Genomic DNA, 21019 nt, shown 5'->3' on the forward strand with positions numbered 1-21019 from the left:
TTGAAGAAAACTTTCTTATCCACTCAAGGAAAGACCCATGCAGACATAAAAAGCTCAGGGAACACCAAGCAGAATGAACCATAGAAGAAACTCTCCAAGAATCATCATAGTTAAAACCATAAAAAAAAAGAAAACAGAGAGAAAATGCTAAAAGCAGCAAGAGAGGAACAACTTATTACCTACAAAGGCAATTCCAACAAAATTAGCTCAGACTTTTCAATGTAAAACTTATGAGCTAGAAGGGATTGAAATGCTACACTAATATGTCTAAAAAAATATGGATTCCAACCCAAACTACTGTATCCAGTGAAAATATTCCTCATAATAGATGGTGAAATGAACACCTTCCACAACAAAAGACAGCTCTACAAGTATATGAACACAAAACCAAACCTACAGAGACTACTTTAGGAAATACTGCATGCAGAAGAGTCAATCAACCAATGTCAAGACCTTTAAGAGGAAGAATACAATAAAGATAGACCCTGCTTGGGGTGAAAGGATGGAAAATAATTTTTCAAGCAAATGGAAATGAGAAACAAGTGGGTTTGACAATATTAATATTTAACAAAATAGACTTGAAACCAAAAGTAACAAAAAAGAACAAAGACGGCTACTTTTTACTCATCAAAGGAACAATCCAACAAGAGGACATCACAATCATACATTTATGTGCACCAAACCCAGGTGCACCACATTGTATAAAACGAAACCTACTAAACAACCAACCAGAAATAAAACCCAATACCATAATAGTAGGGGATTTCAATACCCACTATTATCAATAGACAGATCATCTAAGTAGAAAATAAGAAAAGGAAATGACAGAACTCAACAATACCATAGATCAACTAGACCTAACAGACATCTACAGTACATTCCACCCCAATTCTACAGAATGCACATTCTTCTCTGCAGCCTATGGAACCTTCTATAAGTTCAGGAAAATTGTTTCTACTTTATGCATCATATCAGACCACAGTGTGTTACAGCTAGAAATGAACAATAAGAGAAACAGCAGAAATTATACCAGTTCCTGGAGACTAAATAATGTGCTGTTAGGTAAGAAAGGGTTGTGGAAGAAATCAAAAAAGAAATTCTAAAATTTCTAGAACTGAATAATAACAAACAAACAAAAAAAAATACAAAGCCAGGTATGGTGGTGCACACCTTTAATCCCAGCACTCAAAAGTCAGAGATAGGAGGATTTCCATGAGTTTGAGGCCACCCTGAGACTCCATAATGAATTCCAGGTCAGCCTGGGCTAGAGTGAAACACTACCTCAAAAAAACAAAACAAAACAAAAAAAAAAATAAAGAAAGAAAGAAAAGAAATACAAATTGGAAAGGAAGAAACCAAATTAGCACTATTTGTAGATGACATAATCCTGTACATAAATTACCTGACTCTCCCATGAAACTTTTACAGGCAATAAATTCTTTCAGCAAAGTGGCAAGATACATAATCAGCAGACAAAAATCAATAGCCTTCCTATAGGCAAAGGACAAAATTACAGAGAAATAAATAAGTTGTCTCATTTTCAATAACCACAAAAAATTCAAATAACTTGGAATAACACTAACCAAGGATATATAAACCTATATGATGAAAGAATAAAAACACTCAAGAAAGAAGGGCATAATGACACAGGACTTGAATTCCAGCCCTTGGGAGGCAGAGGTAGGAGAATCACTGTGAGTTCAAGGCTACCTAGAGACTACACAGGGAGTTCCACATCAGCATGGGAGCATGGGGTAGAGTTAGAACCTATCTTGAAATATTCAACACAATACCACTAAAAATCCCAGCATCATTCTTCACAAAGATAGAAAAGAAGCTCAAAATTCATATGGAATAGTAGAAGGACCCAGATACCCAAAAATATCCTCAGCAAAAAAAAAAACAACTCTGGAGGTGTAATTATACCTGATCTGAAGCTAAACTGCAAAGCCATAGCAACAAAAACTGGATGGCACTGGCATAAAAACAGACATCTATACCAATGGAATAGAATTGAAGAATCAGCCTTTAGTGCAAGTAACTATAGCTACTTGATCTTTGACAAAGATGCCAACAATGCACACTGGAGAAAAGATAGCACCTTTAACAAATGGTGCTGAACAGACTGAATAACCACATGTAGAAAAATGAAAGTAGACCACTTCTCTCACCATGCTCAAATATAAACTCCAAATGGATTAAAGACCTCAATCTGAAATTCTCAAACTATTGGATGAAAAAATAGGGTGAACTCTCTACAATATAGGAGTGGGAAAGATTTCCTGTACAAGACACCAGTAGCCCAGGAAATTAAACAAACACTCAACCAGTGGGATATCATGAAGTTAAAAAGCATTTTAAGGACAAACAGACCTAACAGACCACCTACAGAATGAGAAAAAATCGTCACCAGCCATATCACTGACAAAGCCTAGTACCTGAATATTCAAAGAACTCCAAAGCTAAGTAGTGGGAAAAAAAAAAATCAAGAAATCCACTCCAAAAATGGGACAGAGTAGGGAATTCTCAACTGGATGAAATACAAATGGCTAATATTCACCTAAGAAAATGTTCAATACCCTTAACTATCAGGGAAATGCAAATTAAAGGAACTATCATAAGGTGTCACTTTATTCCAAAAAGGATGGTGATCATTAAAAAGCAAATGACAATCAACGTTGGCAAAGGTAAATAGAAACCCTCATCCACTGCTGGTGGGAGTGCAAACTTGTACTACTACTATGGAAAACAATATGGAGACTCCTAAATAAAAATGAAAATTGAGCTATCAATTGACCCAGCCATTACTCTATTGGCATCTACCCTAAGGGCTCATGCTTCACAGCAGAGATATGAAAACCATTTACAGCTGCTCAATTCACAATAGCTAAAAACTGGAACGAACTAAGATGTCCATCGTTTGATGAATGGACAGTGAAGGGTGGTACACATATGTACTGGAATTCTACTCAGCAGTAAGGAAAAATTACATAATGAATTTTGTAGTAAAATGGACGATTTGACACAATCATACTAAGTGAATTCACTCAAGCACAGAAAGATAAAGGCCTCATGTACTCCCTCATCTGTGTCCTAAATTGGAACAGCTTGAGTTACAGGCATACTTGACATACAACTCAAGGGACAGACAAAAGGTAAGAAAGAGTTTGGGAGAGATGAAATGGAAGGAGAATAGAGTTATATACAAAACCAAATCCAAAAAGAATTGGTACCATACAAAACAACTTCCTGGATAGCAAACAAAACGATATGAGCCTCAATAGAAGCATGCAGTGATTGTCTGATAAAAATAGTCCTGGATGGGGTGGGATGAAGCCTAATGCTAAATCATTTGGTTCTGGCTTGCAATGCCTAACACCAGAAATTTGTTATAATACATGTTGAACTGTTGATTGTCGAGACCTACAAGGTCCCTAAAATAAGACAGTCTTCTGTCCGAGAACTTGATCACCCTCCTGAGGTGAAAGGTAAGACTTTAGTGATGAAGACACCACATATTGCTGATGCAGAACACTGAGACATCCAGCTGAATCTGAAAGGAAGCTCACTCCCAGATGGTTAGCCTGTAAAATGTTGAAAAGCACTACATGTGCTGCTGTGGGAAAGTGGCCAATAATGTCATGAGCAAGCAGAAGACACTGCTATATGAAAACAACCAACCTGACAAGATGTACACACCTGTGCAATAGTGGCACACAGCCTAGGTGGGTAAACAATGGCTCTTTGCTTAGCTATGGGATCTGCTCATTGGAAAGGAACCCATATTGGAACTAGGAACAAAGTCAGAACTTTATAGAAACCAAGGTAATAGACTTTAGTGAGAAGCTCCCACTAGCCTTCATCCAAAATTGAGGTTACAGTTACCAAAGTCTCTCTAAACTAATAATGGTCATTCCCTTTAACCTATGTTGATCTCACTTTGTATTGGAGTATCTGTTTTTCTTTTTCAGAAAGTAGTCAGAACCAAGGACACCCATTATCTACCAGCATGAGAGAATAGGTAACTGATTCCCAGTCAGGAGATGCACCATTCCTCACAGAGCAGACTGGGCCCAGGTGAAACCACAGAGGAACTGGCAATATGAGTAAGGATGCTGCTTGTATGGCAAGCCTGGAAATCTTGGCTAGGGTGATTATAGACAGACACCGAGGATACTCAAAACACACCAAAGCAAAAATCTAGAAGCTGCTGAGAGCACCACACTAAAGTAAAATTAAAATTCACTCACCAAGGTTCAGGGAAGTTTGGGGAAAAGGATGCAGAATGAATATAAGAGCTACAGGGTGGGAAGAAATATCCAGAGACACAGCCCTCCCCACAATGACAAACTGCAGCTCTCACAACTCATAACCTTCAACTACATATGAATACTAGCTGAGGATGGCCCTCAGTAGAGTTGGGGCAGGGAGGAGGGAAATGACAGTACCAACATATGATATGGCCACACAAAGTTTCTACTTAACAACAACAAAAGTATAGAATTGGCATAGAGTATTTGACATCTAACAATTACACTGAAATGAAATGTTTAAACAGTCTATGGGGACATATGATGTTGGATATGTTGTTTGGTTAGAAAATGATAATTTTTATATTTGAGAGCAAAACATTTTGGGGGGGGTTATTTTATTTATTTGAGAGTGACAGAGAGAAAGAGGCAGAGAGAGAGAGAGAGAGAGAAAGGGAGGGAGAGGGAGAGAATGGATGCTCCAGGGCCTCCAGCCACTGCAAACGAACTTCAGACGTTGCACCCCCTTGTGATTCTGGCTAATGTGGGTCCTGGGAAATCAAGCCTCCAACCGGGATCCTTAGGCTTCACAGGCAAGCACTTAAGCACTAAGCCATCTCTCCAGCCCCAGAGCAGAACTTTCTATTGAGAACTTTAGCTTGTGAACATAAAGTAATTTAATTGCATTACTATACTTTTATCTTCTTTTGTCCCCTTTCCCCTGCCCTCCATCCCTTGAGAACCCTCCTTATAAAGGTAGTCCTTCCTCTCTTTTCTTGCCTTATTCCTTTAGTCCTCCATGTCAAAATGTTGATGAACTCAGAGCAGCTTTGTTGAAAGTTGATTTCTTCACATATTTATTTCTAGGGTGAGGGTTTGTAGATTGAATGCAGCTTTACAATGTAACCTCTAAATATAACAAAAGCATATTTTTTAGTTCAGGAGTTCAAGGAGCAGGGCAGTTCCTAGAAGTACTTGAAGCAGAGACCACCAGAGGTACAGTATTCCTGGAAGTGCATCTCAGACATTCTTGACATCAGAATTGTTTTGGATGAAAGAGAGAAATAGAACATAAATACTGTCCTGCATTTTATAGAACGAGGGTATGACCTTCCACCTCAAGTAGAGCTCACACAATGGTCTCAGATTCGAAGGTCAGGGAATAGATGGTTGTGAGGTTATGGCAGTGCAGTCTAGAAGGAATGAGTAGGTTGGACAACAATCTGTTGGAAAATGCCTGCTTTTCTCTTTCTCTGTCTAAAGCACATTCTGTGAGGGATTTCGATAGGAGAAAGGAAAGAAGCAAAAGGAGTAATGAATGCTTGGATGTGCCAGGCATTATGACAAGCTCCTCTGAGTTTGCAATATGGTATTCTCAGGATTGCACATTTTGTCTACATTTATGTATTTGAAATCACCCACATTCAAAATTATTTTAGAAATCACACTCCACAAATATGAGAAAATTAAGTACCAAATGACACTGGCTAGTGAAGATGGAGTTATGACATTTTCTTTGAGAAAGGGATGAAAAGAAGAAAATGTATATAAAGAAAGCCAATTTGTGTCTCTCTCCTAACTTGCCAAGAAGGAAAATTAGAAGGAAAATTGTGCCAAATAGCTATTTTATTTAAAGAATATAGTTTGAGAGGGCAGTGCCAAAATTATTTCTGATGATAGCAAAGGGTATGAATTTACTTAGAAGATAAAAGCGTGTTCTTAGAATTGATAACTAGCGCTAGTCCAGGCATTTGGCTTATAGTATCTAATTTATCCCTTATACAATGGCTCCATGAAATCTGATTTTTGGTATTATCTTCAATTCACAGTGAAAATAAAGGTCATCATCTGATAAGCGTGTTTCTGACACTTCAACTCAGTAAGTTCCTTGCACCATTCATGCAACCTCAACCTAATAATGCCTGCAGTATGGAACAATTTCAGTTTCAGAAGAATATCAAGTTTATTCACATCTTTGTAGAACTTCTTTTGTTCCCACCCTGAAATTTTTCTTCACCAACTTCTCCTAGGTTTTTTCAGGCCAGAACTAAATATTATTTCCCCTGGGAAGCATTGCTGAACTATTCCCAACTAACAGACCCTCTCCTTACTTCCTTTTTTATTTTTTGTGTCTGAAGAAGGAGGAGAAGGAAGAGGAAGAAGATGAAGAAGGGTCGTTTTAAGAAGCAAAGCCCACTTGACTGTTTTTTCAGAGTATGGGCTCTGTAAGGACTGCAGAAATACATGGTCATGCGCTTGAAGGAAATAAAGGTCAGCTGTAGGAAACAGTGGCCACTCTCATCAAAGTTTATTAAGCTCTTTGAAACTCAGATTCCTCCTGTGTGAAATGAAAGCCAAGGAAAGCAATTTCAATTTCAAAGAATTAAAAGAGAAACTGCATCTAAAATATCCCACTGAACATCAAAATTTCTGAATAAATATTAGATTTTCACATCTCCTTCATTGTTATTATTTCTAGTAATTAATTAAAGTCTCTTCCAACTTCTCAAACAAGTGATAATGGTCACATTTTTCTCAAGACTTTGAGGATAATTTTTATTAAGCTTATAAGACTACTGTCACTAAAGTTTGGCTATTTGAATTTTTAGGATCATGATAAAAAATAAATCAGCCTTTTTGCATATATTTTTGTCTTAACTTTTTATGGATCCTCCTAAGAATGACCAATTTGATATACATTTACTTCCTTTGGTAGATTTATAAAGAACAACATCATTCTTCTTTTCTCTTTCCCTCTTAGGAGCTGGAAATTATAAGAAATTTTCTGGTAGATAATATCAGACTTAGCCAATTTCCTTCTGGATTCATGCTGAGAGAGGAAACAATGGAAGTTATACTTCATTTATAATTTCCACTGTGAGCATGATAAGGAGCAGTATATTCTCAAATCAAATTAATCCACAGTCATGGCATTTAAGATACAGTGAAAATCTCTAATTCAAGTGTACAGTATCACCTATAAAGCCAAAATAAATGGGGTAAGATAAGAGTTCTCAGTTTTGGGTTATAGTGTCAATGCAAGACTTGAGCCATGTTAATTCAACAAGCTTGATCTTGATTGCCAAGCATGCCTGTCAATATTTAGCTCCCAGGGGGCATGTCAGGGGCCTTACCGAACTAGCTTACACACAAAATACTATAGCAGGATTTGTGATCCTTTTCCTAATACTCAGATTAAACTGTGATTTTTTTTTTTTCTTTTAGCTTTTTAAACCAGGAACGTGTTTTCCATACTCCTAAAGTAACAAGAAGGGGAGAAATTACATATGAGAATTGTAAATGCTATTATTAGGGTTTCTCAAAGCTCAAATAAAACTCTGTCACCTGAAATCTCTCTTAGGCTTTTATCTGAGGTTTGAAATACCATTTCTTCACTGTGATTACAATATAGAAAAAGTATGGGGAAAATGTTAAACTTGATTCAGAAATCAATGTAATACAGTTGAGGTAGTGGGTAAGTCCTACAAACCTGAAAACAAACAGTGTGATTTTAATAACTGCACTTAGTCTCTTCTTCCACAGTGATGTCATGAGGCTTTGAGCTTTGGAATTTTTATATTTGTTGTTCAAAATTCTAAGCTATTAAAGTAATGACGGATAAGAAAGTATAATGAGGATCAATTATTTATTTATTTATTTATTTATTTATTTTGTGACAGAGAGAGAGAGAATGGGCACATCAGGGCCTTCAGCCACTGCAAACAAACTCCAGATGTGTGCACTCCCTTGTGTGCATGCGTGACATTGTGTGCTTGTATCGCTGTGTGTCTGGCTTACATGGGACTTGAAGATTCAGACATGAATTCTTAGGCTTCAGAGGCAAGTGCCTTAACCACTAAGCCATCTCTCCAGCCCATCAATTTTATCATGATGAGAAGCTACTCTGTCTGTGGTGACTAAGAATAAAACTTTAAAAATTTTATTTATTTTATGTGTGTGTTTGTGTGTGTGGGGGGGTGTGTATCCATGAACTAGGTTCTCTTGCTTCTGTAAATGAACACCCATCAGGCTTTATATGAGTGGCTGGAGAACTGAATCTTGGTGAGCTTTGCATACAAGCACCTTGCCATTCCACCAACTTCAAGAATAAAACTTTAAATGACCAATAGTCTATACACAAGTGTCTATACACTTGTCTTTGCCATAAGGCTTAATAAACATGGAGACAATATTCTACATTTTCCTATGTTTGATCCTTGTAAAAATTTTATAAAATTGACTATAACAAAGATTGATAGTGATAAATTAAAGACATATTAAACATATTTCAGATAGTTGCGACATTGCTTCCTTTATTTAATGAGCAAATTTTCACACGCATCAAGTTTTTATAATGTAACTAAAATGTCCTTGACATAATCTACCTTTTAAAATCTAAAGTAAGAGCCAAAACTGCAATCATATTAATTCTACTTTAATAATTCGTCAGACTGAAACAGTAGGAAGAACTGCCATGATGGTCCAGTTTTGACTTTCTTTCTTTCCTTTCTTTACCTCATTTCCTTTCCTTCTTGTCCCCTCCCCCCCTTTCTTCCTTCCTTCATTCAGTACCTTATTTCCCATCTCCTCCCTTCTTCTTCTTCCCTCTCTTCTACTTTCCCTCCTTCCCTCCCTCCCATCCTCGCTTCCTTCCTTCCTAACTTTTCTATAAGTGATGGGAGTTGAATCCAGGGCTTTTCACATGCTAAGCAACTCCTTTACCTAGCAATGTTCTGGTTTTAAATTTCTTTTTGTGTTGCTGGAGAGAAAACCTAGGGACCCACAGATAGATGCTGGACCTTGCTCCAACACTAACCTACATCCCCAGCTATTTTTGTATTGCTTATTTTGAAACAATATCTATTTGAGTAGCCCAGGCTATACTTAAACCCACTCTGTAGTATAGATAGTTCTTGAACTTTTCATGGTCTTCCTGCTTTAACTGAGCAGTTGAAATTATAGGACTGAGCCACCAAGCCCAGCTAGTTTATAATGCTGAAGTGGCAAACTTCTCACTCCACAAATTTCTTTGTAAGTAGCCCCAATGACTCACTGAAACAATGCCAATTTACCACATGTATTTGACTAAGGTCAGGGAACTGTGTAAAATATTCCTTGAATTCTACCTGAAATTTTAAATGGTGATACATTTTTCCATCACTGCCTATGACTTAGTCTTCCTTAAACATGAACTGATGTACAATCTTATTGTCATATCTATTATATGAGAAACAGTGCTCAGACAGGTAAAGTAAAATAATCCATTACACAGAGCTGACTTGAGATGAGTGTGATCACCACAAATCTGGTGCTTTTACAACACACCAGCTTTTCTTAATCAAGGTGAAGCTTAAGCACAAACTTGCTCTGACTTTTGATCTTAAAAATGGTTTTACCTTCAGATAAATGTTGCTCTCCAGCTTATGACAATGATCTAGTTATGAGAAACATAAAGGTTTCCAGTTATATTTTGCTTTGACTTTTCTGAAAAAATACATCTGTCCCCCCCCCCCCCCCAAAAAATGGAAAGATCAAGGTTTTCACTGTTACTTTAAAAAAAAATTTTTGGTTATTTTAATTTATTTATTTAAGAGCAACAGATAGAGAAAGAGGTAGAGAGAGAGAGAGAGAGAGAGAGAGAGAGAGAGAGAGAGAAAATGGGCATGCCAGGGCCTCCAGCCACTGCAAATGAACTCCAGATGCATGTGCCCCTTGTGCATCTGGCTAACGTGGGTCCTGGGGAACCTAGCCTTGAACCAGGGTCCTTAGGTTTCACAGGCAAGCACTTAACTACTAAGCCATCTCTCCAGCCCTCACTGCTCCTTTTATCCAAGCATAAAAAGAGCCTTTATTGGATGCTGAGAATGCTAATTGTAAATTACATCATTGCACTCTTGTTCCTGTCCATCACACTGTAGTCTCTCTGGTGTTTGCTCTTTCTTATAGTTCCAAGTCCACCTGTGTCCTTTGCATGACCTTTCTTTCTGCCTGCTGTTCTAAATATCCATACCAATGAGTGATTGTCACCTTTCTGCATGTGTGGCTTACTTAGCCCAAGATGTCATTGCTGAGACACCTTCTCCAGATCCCCATCTAAAGATGCTTCCTTTTCTCTTTCAAAATTGTATCATTTAGTTTTGCTATTTCCACATCAGTTCAAAGTAGCTGAAAATATCATGACTTATTATTCACTCTCCTCAAGGGTCTTCTGCTGGCATATGGTAGACTTCCTTATTCATATCAGGCTACCTGGTACTGAGAACCAGGTTAAAAACTGATAGCTTGGGAGGTCATAGACCCCATAGGGAATCTTCTACTGCAATGTTCTTTTGAAAAACAGAGGTATTGTCCATCATAAATCCATCTAAGTGTGTTTAAGCCCCTTGATTAGTGCTAATTTTTTTGTTAGAGAATCTTCTTTCTACAGATGGAGGCAAATACCAGGGAACCCTAAGACTCATCAAAATGACAACAAGAGAAAAGACTCTTCTTAGCACTTTATCAACTCTACTGTACCCACTATGTCTCAGGAAATATTGCAGAGTTAGTCCCAGAAAAATGAGTGCTGCTCTCACTGCTAGATAGAGACCTTCTTTGTGCAGACAGAGGAAGAGACTGAGCAGAATCAAAACTCATCAAAGTCAAAATTAGAGGCCATCAACAGTTCAACACTAAAGGAGATTTCTACCAAGCCCTACAAGGCTCATTGAACATTGCAGAAGAAGAATATGAGCCACAATGTACGTAAGCATATACACTTAGAGATGCTGTCCTCCCAACAAGAACTGACTGGTGCGTTCATGAACCCACAGTGGTTACCAATTCCAGCACATCACCAATGCAGTTCTGAGTCCATAAACATTTGACTTGGAGGACAGAGAGGGACAAAAGAAAGAAGGCAAAAAAAAAAAAAATAGCAGGAAAGAATACCTTGAAAGGGGAGAGTCCTCGGGGGATGGGAAGCAAGAGAGGGGCCATGAAAAAGGGGGTTAAGAAACAGCACCAAAATCAAATTACTATATGTTCATATATTAATTTTCTCAACAAAACAAATAATGGACTAATGAAGAACTCATTGAAACAGAATCAGATGTTAACTGCCTTACCAAAAATTACTTAAGAATAACAATTGCTTTGCATGCATCCTTCTGTGGTTTAATGGGTCAGAATTTGTGTCATTATGATGTACACTCTACTTATTTTTATTATGTTATATCTAGTTTTATATTTATATTGGTCATGAGAAAAACAGCACATTTTCATCATATCAATGTTTTGGCATGTATATAAATGTGTTTTGTGTGTGCATACAAGTGCATGTGTAGATCAAACTTGGACACTGGGTATTTTACTCAGTCACTCTCTACCTTATTCCTTGATACCAGTTCTCTTTTTGAAGGTAGAACTCACTGATTTGGCTAGACTAGGTAGTCAGTGAACTCCAGGGATTATTTCTGTCTTCCCAGTGATGGGATTACAGGCTTGTGCTATAACTTTTACCATATTATGTGAGTCCTGGTGATATAAACTCAGGTCTTTGTGCTTGTGTCACAAACATTTTCCCCACTAAACCATCTTTCCCTCATCAAACTTTTGAACATCCTTTTTCTTTAATTTCAAACAAGTAATCTGTCTTCTTCATTAGTCAATACATTTTGATATTTCCCAGTTAGATGATCAATTTTTGAAGGAAACACCATTCCTTTATTGTAATCCAAAGCTCATTTCTCTACTCCAAATCTTATAAAATAAAAAATGCATAACAGATATATCCTACAACATTTTAATATTAAGAGAAATGTATTATTCTATTAAGTAAATGAAAAACTTACTGTTACCATCAAAGAATTTAGAAAAGTAGTACTTGAAATATGTTATACCTGATTCAATTGTATTTTTTCTTGTTTATTTTTATTTATTTGAGAGTGACAGAGAGAGAAAGAGGCAGAGAGAGAGAGAGAATGGGAGCGTCAGGGCCTACATCCACTGCAAACGAATTCCAGATATGTGAGGCCCCTGTGCATCTGGCTAACATGGATCCTGGGGAATTGAGCCTCGCACCAGGATCCTTAAGCTTCACAGGCAAGCACTTAACTGCTAAGCCATCTCTCCAGTCCCCTGATTAAATTGTATTTTAGATAAATAGTTATCCAGAAGTAAACTTAAATTTCACAAGAATTAGCCTTATGAGACTTTAAATAAGACATGAATTTCAAAGAAATGACATGGACTGAAACCTGGATGACTGGTCCCTCTATGTTCATGAGGGTGTTAATAAACTTCCAGCAGCAGCAGCAGCAGCATCTATGGACCTGAGCATGTCAACTAACTGGAGAGTCAGAAATAGCACAGTGGTTCTTAGATGGCTCAGTTGCTAGAAGATAGCTCTTCACAGTGGCCAGAATGTGTGGAGAATAAGGCAGAGCCTCAGAGCACTACATAAGACTCTATTAAGGAGCATTATTGCTATGACTATAATTTAGGTTCCTGAGTCCTTTATCTTCCCATGGAGTTCAATTTAACACTGTTATACAATATCAAAGGATATCTAGTGTATCCATTTGTTTTTTGTTTTTATATTTTTGGTGTTAGAACCAGAATATCTTCATTTTGGAACATGACTGCCATTTCATTGTAACTCTCTGTTTCCCAAGAGTTACCCAAACCACTTTTCCCATTTGTCACTTCTCTGGAATGATCTGGACCACCCATTTCAATTGTCATTTCTCTGGAATGGCCCAAGCCCTGAGGTAACATGTACCCCCTGCAAACAAATAATTCCTTTAAAAAAAAAAAAAGCAGAAGAATGTTTATAAGTGAGAATGCACTTACAAAGTGGTTTATACAGGAAAAGATAAGTCACAATAAACACAGAAAGAAGTTAGAAGAGCAAGCATCAGATTATGATAGCTATTTTTTGTTTCTTTAGACTTCTGCTGTTTGGCAGCTAAGCAAATAGTGCTTGCAATTTCAAACAAATAATTCTAATGGCCCCACAACTTCATAAGTATTCCCTAGTCTGTAAAGGAAGTTGTTTCTGAGCTGCCTGGCCAGAGGCCTTCTCAGGCTGAAACCCAAAAAGAGCCTGTCTCTGCTAGTGAGCCAAATCTTCTCTTTGGTTTCATTTCCCTCTTTTTCTAACATTTGGTGCCAAAATCCAGACAGCTGCTCAGAGCAGGGACACCCTTGCCACCTAGGGAGCAGTTGGCGGCAGCAGCTCTTCCTGGAATAACCTGTGGATCCTAGGATGTGCCCAGTCTCCACCCTGTTCTCTTGTTCCCTCTTTTTCACCATGTTGCAGTGCATGAGAATTGTAGCTCCCCTTGGCAGGACTGCAAGGCCTAGGCTAAGGCTACTCTTAGGTGAGCTCTCAAAACTCTCAGGTAACAGGGAGAAGAGATCCTATCTGTTTTAATTGATTTTCTGACTGCTGGCATGAAAGGCCAACCAGAAGTTCCTCATGTGATGCCTTCTCTTGTTTGCTCTTTAGATAACCATTTCATTTTGGTTCTCCTGAACTGTCCCTTGCCTCTACTGGGATGAGATCTTCTCTGCAAATTAGGGGTTTCAGTTCATCTTTCCTGGACAACTAAACATTCCACATTTATCCTTCCATGTCTGATTGAGCTATCCACCCCATTCTTCCCTGATTGAGGCAGTAATTAGCCTTATTATCTGAGATACCAACATCCATATCACAGCTTCCCATCATGCTCATGCTTCTATTCAAGTTTCCCTTAAAGATCACTCCCAGTATGTCACTGCTCCTCCATACCCACTCAGACCAGAGGGCCTCTGAGGTCTGAAACTTATCTCCTACCTCTTTACTGCTGGCATCTTAATCCCAACTAACTTCACAACACTCCCATTCTTGCTGTCAGACAACCTAATGGGTCCTACTGCCTTATACAGGATCTTTACCAAATTAATGCTGCTGTCATACACACCTATGCTTCAGCCACTAACCGCCATACTTTCTTTTCCCAAATTTCCCCATCTACTACCCATTTCTCAGTACTTGATCTCAAGGATGCCTTCTTTATTATCCCCCTTCTCCCCTCTTCCCAATCTCTCTTTGCCTACAAGAACTGCTTTCAGACTGGCACGGTCAGAAAGGTCAGCTCTCTGAACAAGGCTGAGTATATATATGCCCATTTACACCCATCCGACTGGACCTCTTCTTTCTTCCATGCTTTATCAGATGCTTTTCTCCAGAGATTTCTGATGAATAGGATCACAGCCATTTCCAGAGCCACTTCTCAGGATGAGATTGAATCTGTACTCCTACTGCAGTCCCACTGGGCTGAGCCACACATCCACCTTGACACCCCCCCACACACACACATCGCCGCCCACCACCATGATCAGAACCATACAACTAGAACCAGCTACTATGTCATTCCTAGCCTGGTTTTCTATATAATGACAGAGTTGGGGATATTAGAACCAGAATGTCTCCACTTTTGGACTCTTGACTGCCATTTCATTGCAACTCAGTTTCCCAAACCAATTATCTCTTCCCTGGAAGGATCCAGATCACCCATCCCAATTATCACTTCTCTGGAATGCCCCAAGCCCCAGTGCAACGTGGACTGCCCTGAAAACAAAGAATTCCAGTGACCGCCCCCACCACAACCATAAGTGTTCCCTAGTCTGTGAGGGAAGTGGCTTCTGACCCGCCTGGCCCCAGCCTGTAGGAAGCTATTTCGGCTCTTGAGCCAAGTCATCTCTATCATTTCATTCCCCAATTTTTCTAACATAAAGTGAATGAATGCTATGTCATCTAGTTTGCCCATTTCTTTAGTAGACAAATAAGATACAAAGTCCATGTACTTTATCTACCCCAAGCCCGAAAGTTCCCAAGAAGCTTAGCATCTTCACTGAAATGCTTCCTTAGCTTTTCTGAGAGTGGTTGCACATGCACAGAGCATCCCTCCACTCCTGCTCCTGGCTCACCACTGCCTCACAGCCACAGCCTTTAAGGATACCAGATGGACACCCATGGACCCGGAGGTGGCCATCCACAGAATCCATATCACTCTCCCCAGCCCAGTGTGAAGTCCCTGGAGATCGTGTGTGCTGAATTGATCAGAGGAGCCAAGGACAAGAACTTCCAAGTGAAAGGACCACTTCTCATGCCCACCAAAACACCGAGAATAACTACAAGGAAATCACCTTGTGGTGAAGGTTCCAAGACATGGGGTTGCTTCCAGATGAGAATCCATAAGCAACTCACTGATTTACAAGTTCCTTCTGAGATTGTTAAGCAGACTACTTCAATCAGCATTGAGCCAGGGGTGGAGATTGAAGTCACCATTGTAGATGCCTAAGTCAATTATTTTAATGAACTGACTTATTCAGTTTTTTTAAAAATGCTATCTTACAAAGAAGTTTTGGGCTGGGAATTATACATATGCGTGTGTGTGTGTGTGTGTGTGTGTGTGTGTGTGTGTGTGTGTATAAAACTTTTCCTTTGGAACTTTGAGCTGGGACAATCATTTATGGCAGCCAATGGTCACCATTAGGAAAAGGGTCAGTACTTCAGACCTTTCTTTGATTTTGTTGAGGTGGAGTAGTCTTTGGTTGTAATGTAGTGTCTGTCAGTATTAGGAAGTGTATATGGTTTAAAAATCAATGTCACAAAAAGTTACACTGGGGCTTTATTGTCAGCAAGGAATACTTAAATTCAGACCATGTAAAGGCCAGTAAGTTATTAGCGTGCTCTCTCTCTCTCTCTCTCTCTCTCTCTCTCTGGATGTAGTTTGTCACATCAATGATGCATTGAGAAGGCCCTCACCAGATGCTGGCACCTTGGTTTTCAAATTCCTGTCCTCCAGAACTGCTTAACAATAAAGTAACCTATCTGTGATATTTTGTGCTAGCTCCACAAAATAGACTAAGCTTTTCTGGAAGAATATTCTTGCCAAAGCTTATGTTGTCTCCCACTTGCCAAGTGTCCAGCAATAATTTTAGGTACTGTTGAGATTTCCCCCATTGTTCTTAACAATTTAGGAATGTTATGTACTATTACAAAAAACAAATTTGAAGAAATTTTAATGACATGACTAAGTATTTATATTTTTTTTCTTTTTACAGGGCTTTACAATGCAACCCTTATTGGTCTGATACTCATTATATATTGTAGATGTCTTCTAATTCACAGCAATCCTCCTACCTGAGCCTCCCAAGTGCTGTAATTGCAGACTATCATGCCTGGATTACTGTACTTTTATATAAAAACAAATGAGAATATAATGGAATATGCATTCTGTTTTCAGTGATAATAAAATCTACATTTCCAATGTGTACAAGTGTGAACCTAAACATATATGATATATTTAGGCAATAAATAGATTAATAATGACTAGATCCATGATAGAATTACCAGTAATGTTGGGGATGGAGGATGGTTTAGCAGTTAAGACACTTGCCTGAGAAGCCCAAGGAACGAGGTTCAATTCCCCAGAACCCATATAAGCCAGATGCACATGGTGGTACATGCATCTGGAGTTCATTTGAAGTGGCTGGAGGCCCTGCCATACCCATTCTTTCTCTCTCTAATAAATAAGTAAAAGTAAAATATTTTAAAAACATATTTACTAGTAATTTTTATTTCTTCTATTACTCAGATAAATTTCATCAACAGAAACTTTTGTTTGGTAATAATTTGCATGTTTTAGAGATACTAATTTTTCCAGTCAGGTTTTCATTGCTGGCAGAAATCACCCAACCAAGAGCAGCAATTTTAGGGCAGGGGGAAGGTTTATTTTGGCTTACAGACTCAAAAGGAAGCTCCACAATGGCAGGGAAAATGATGGCATGATCAGAGGGTAGACATTACCCTCTGGCCAAAATAAAGTGAACCATAGCAATAGGAGAGTGTGCCAAGCACTGGCATGGGGAAACACCCATAAAACCCATAAACTCACCCCCCCAACAATACTCCGCTCCAGTACGCTTTAATTTCCAATTTTCATCAGCTGGGGAACCTGGCATTCAGAACACCTAAGTTTATGGGGGACACCTGAATCAACCCACCACATTCCACCCCTGGCCCCCATAAACTGGTAACCATTCATGTTAGAGAACAAAATACATTCAGCCCAACTTTAAAAGTCTCCATAGTTTTTATAAATCCTAATGATGTTCAAACATCCCCATAGTCTAATATCTTTTAACTGAGCCATAATACCAAAAAATTCCCCCCAAACCCATAATTGCATAGAATAAACATTGATGGTGCAAAAAATGGCTTTGGGCATAGCAAAGGAACATTCAGCCAATACAAGATTAAAAAAAAAAAAAAAAAAAAAAAACAGGGCGAACATTAAACTCTGTAGCTTCAAGTCCAACAATTCTAGTGAGTGCCAAATCTCCAAGTCTGACAATTCTAACCAGCAACAAGTCTCTGGAATTCCGGTACTGCTCCTCCAGCTAGACTACTCACAACCCTGAAAAACTCCATCCAGGAATGACAGCTTTCCTTAGCAGCCATCTCGTGGTCCTGGCATCTCCACTGAGTCTCCACTGCAATCCATGGTTCCATTTTATGGCTCCATCAGGTCTCCATGCAAGCCTGCTTCACACTGCCCATGGCCATTTCCAAAACACACTACCATGTTGCAAACTCAATGACCAGTCTTTCCTGAATTTTTTATACTCTATAATACCAAGTAGAGTGCCAATTTGTTAATCCAGTCTTCTACATCCTCAGCCATCAGGAATATGAAAATTAAAACTATTTTTTGATTCTATCTCACCCCTGTCAGTATGGTTATCATCAAGAAAGCAAATGCCAATGAATGTTGGCAAGGATGCTGAAAAGGGGGAACCCTTCTACACTGTTGGTGGGAATGTAGTCTGGTACAGCCCTTGTGGAATTCAGTGTGGAGGTTCTTGAGATAGCTGAAATAGATTTACCATATGATCCAGCTACAGCACTCCAAAGCATATGCCCTAATGACTCTTCTCACTACCTTAGTAATACTTGCACAACCCTGTTTATTGCTGCTGTACTCACAATAGCTAGGAAATAGAACCAGTCTAGATGTCCCTCAACAGGTGAATGGATTATAAAGATGTGGTACATTTACACAATAGACATCTATTCTGTAGTAAGGAAAAATGAAATAATAAATTTGCAGGGAAATGGATGGATCTGGAAAGGATTACACTATGTGAGGTAACCCAGGTCCAGAAAGCCAAACATCACATGTTCTCTCTCATATGTGGATCCTAGCTACATATGTATAGACTTGTGTGTGAGCTGGAACCAAAAATTGATGGTAGAGGCCAGTAAGCTAGAAAAAAAGGCTATAAGGGAGAGAGGGAAGGGAAGGACTTAAGGGGATGGTATTATATGTAGAAGAACTGATTATAGAGAATGGAGTAGCCTAATTAAAAGGCCAGGGGAAGAGATTAAGAGAGGGGTGAGGGGAGAGTCAATCAAAACTCAAGATATTCTGAATAAGACATATGAAAGCCTACTTTTTTTGGATAATGGCACATCTAGAAGCCATTGATGGGATAGCTTGCAGAGAGTTATTGGCCAGGGAGATCCCTGTTATCTCCAGAACATTATACACTAATGCCAAGACTCTTGGTTTCCCATGAGTAATGGATGGTAAGACCCTATTGCTGAAGACTTCACATGTGTGGATGGCAAGGTCACTGAGAAATCAACCTGGTGCTGAGCTGCAAACCTTTTTCTTGTAGACCAGTTAACTGAAAGCTGGAAAAAAAGCTGCACTGCATGCAGACCTATGGGAGACAGAAGTTATCAGCAGTGAAAACATTGGACACTGGAAGCCTCAAGTTTGGCCAGGCAGGCCACATGACTGAACAGGTGCAATAGTGGCATGTCTGCTCTGGGGGAAACCATCTGCTCTTTAATTGGACTGAAGGCCCGTTCTATGGGAGATAATACATTCCTGGTCCTGAAAACCTAATCAAAAGCCTATGACAGGGGAGGTAATGAGCATTAGGGGCATAAAGCCTGCTCTTGTATGGATAAATACATGCATTATGCTCACTAAACTGCCCTGAATGCACTACAATTAATGTTCATATACATATATTAATGCTACTCTCACTTTTGGTTAGAGAAGCTTCTCTTTTCAGACAGTGGTAACCACTGGGATGACCCAAAAGGCAACATAGTGCTGAGAAGAAGGGACAGAGGAGTGTCCAGCACTGAAACATCTCACACCCTCCAAGGCTCAGGGTCCATTGCCGAAGAGGTGGCAGAAAGAATGTAAGAGCCAAAGGAAGGGAACCACTCCTTATAATGCAACTGTTCAGACATAAATTGGCTTCGATATCCATGATCTCACAGTAACTAACAATTCCTTTACAAGACTCTCATAATAGGAGAAAAAGATGATGACATCAAAATAAAAGAGAGACTAGTGGAAAGAAGGAGGGGATATAGTGGAGAGTAAAGTTGTTAAGGGGAAAGTGGTGGGGGGGGGGCAGGAATTATCATGATTTATTGCCAAGTATAGAAGATGTCAATAATTCTTTTTAAAAAAGAAGAAAATTGATTGTAGCATAGAGAGACTGGGTAGAAGATGGGAGAAAATGAAGAATTAAAATCAGACAGAAGCAGAATTGTGCAGCAGAAGCATGCTGGACCCATAAAATCAGATAGATTACTTCTGTATTTCCAGAGATAATCTTGTCTAATAGGAAGAAAATGCCATATTAAAGGGGAAAATAGCTGAACAGTGTGAAAAGATTGCTCATTAGTTAAGGCACTTGTCTGCAGAGTCTAACAGCCAGAATTCAATTCCCCAGTACCCACGTAAAGCCAGATGCACAAATTGGAGCAAGCCTCTGGAGTCCATTTGCAGTGGTTGGAGGTCTTGACCTCCCATTCTCTTTGTCTGTCTCTCTTCTATTTCTCTCTGATAGCAAATAGTAAATAAATAAATTTTTTAAAAGCTGGAGAGATGGCTCAGCAGTTAAGGCACTTGCCTATGAAACCTAACAACCTGATTTCAATTTTCTAGTACCCACCTAATGCCAGATGCACAAAGTGGCACATGCATCTGGAGTTGATTTACTATGAGTAGAGACCCGGGTGTGCCTATTCTCTGCCCCATCTCTCTCTGCTTGCAAAACATAAATTAAACTTAAAAAAAAAAATACTAAGTAATTCTTAGACCTTGGAAATGAACCAGAAATGGTAATACTTACCTCTGATAGTGATCTTAAACATGAACATGTGCTTTGGTATTAAGTTTCAATAAAGATCAAAGTGTGTGCTGCTTTAATTTCATAATTTTTCAAGAAATTTGAACATATCTAAATCCGTGGCAAGATACTCTCCTTTGATAACCCTGAACGTGCATTGGTTTTATTGATACAGATTTTAAAATGGAAAGAATAAATTACTAGGGCATAAATACACAGCTCACTTTCAATGATTTGAAGGACACTTACCACTAGATAGCCTATTTCCCATTCTCCCACTTGTTTAACCATTCATTAAGTCACAATGTTCTAGAAGAAGGTCTTCTACACATTTTGAATCATGGATCTGAACCAATATCCCTTATAATAGTGTATTCCTTGTGATCTTCCCTCTGAAGTATATTTATATCAGTAACTTTAGCTCAATTTGCCCTTTATATCACAGCTCTCCTTTTTACAGGCAAATTCATACCTTGAGATAATTGTGATCCTCTTTTGAAAGATTTCTCTTTTTCCTCTTACAAGTTGAATTTAGAGCAAGAGATTTTGTCAGAACCAAACATGCACATTTTTCC

General features: G+C 38.8%; 1 protein-coding gene and 1 pseudogene across 1 annotated transcript in view; one reads left to right on the top strand and one right to left on the bottom strand.

Annotated features, from left to right (window-relative positions):
* Dpyd (dihydropyrimidine dehydrogenase) overlaps positions 1 to 21019 on the bottom strand; it is a 1202971-nt gene that overhangs the window by 194875 nt on the left and 987077 nt on the right. The gene's annotated exons all lie outside the window — the stretch shown is intronic.
* LOC105944464 lies at positions 2645 to 15612 on the top strand (annotated as a pseudogene).

This window comes from Jaculus jaculus, chromosome 19, assembly GCF_020740685.1.
Source record: "Jaculus jaculus isolate mJacJac1 chromosome 19, mJacJac1.mat.Y.cur, whole genome shotgun sequence".
Classification (NCBI taxonomy): domain Eukaryota; kingdom Metazoa; phylum Chordata; class Mammalia; order Rodentia; family Dipodidae; genus Jaculus; species Jaculus jaculus.